Here is a 211-nt window from a genome sequence, read left to right on the forward strand (position 1 = left end):
GGGGAGGTCATCTACGGAGATGTGGGGGCATGTCATGGGGCCATCGGGCTCCTGGCGGCTTGTGAGCGGCGCGGTCACTGGTGTGCACGATCACCGGTGCACCGATACCATTCCCTTGTTGGAGGCATCAATGTCGCAGTCCTTCCTTCCCTTTCCCAGCATGCTTCGAGGGAAACCCTTGATCCAGTATCATGGATCGGGTGATGGTGGA

This window comes from Triticum dicoccoides, chromosome 1B (assembly GCF_002162155.2).
Source record: "Triticum dicoccoides isolate Atlit2015 ecotype Zavitan chromosome 1B, WEW_v2.0, whole genome shotgun sequence".
In the NCBI taxonomy this organism is placed as follows: domain Eukaryota; kingdom Viridiplantae; phylum Streptophyta; class Magnoliopsida; order Poales; family Poaceae; genus Triticum; species Triticum dicoccoides.